Source organism: Dendroctonus ponderosae, unplaced genomic scaffold (assembly GCF_020466585.1).
Source record: "Dendroctonus ponderosae isolate FM_Combo_2020 unplaced genomic scaffold, Dpon_F_20191213v2 Dpon_F_20191213_340, whole genome shotgun sequence".
Taxonomy (NCBI): Eukaryota; Metazoa; Arthropoda; class Insecta; order Coleoptera; family Curculionidae; genus Dendroctonus; species Dendroctonus ponderosae.
In genome coordinates this window covers 10819-11046 of record NW_026018549.1, presented here as the reverse complement: position 1 = coordinate 11046, position 228 = coordinate 10819, and positions in this window count along the sequence as shown.

The following is a 228-nucleotide window of genomic DNA, read 5'->3' as shown; positions in this document are numbered from 1 at the left end:
ATAAAGCTAAGTGGAAGGTAGTTTCGATACGCTGCAGCCTCACGTAGTGGACTTTTACACATGGCTGCCAGACAGAGGTCAATGTTTTCTTCCATTTAATAGCATCAGTTTAGTAAGCGGGTCCAAAGTATTTGACAAATTTGTGTATGGTCTCCGCCAGTCTTAGTCGGAATGCACGGGAGATCACATCGCCTTTGATAATGTCCACCGCAGTTATGGACGAAACGT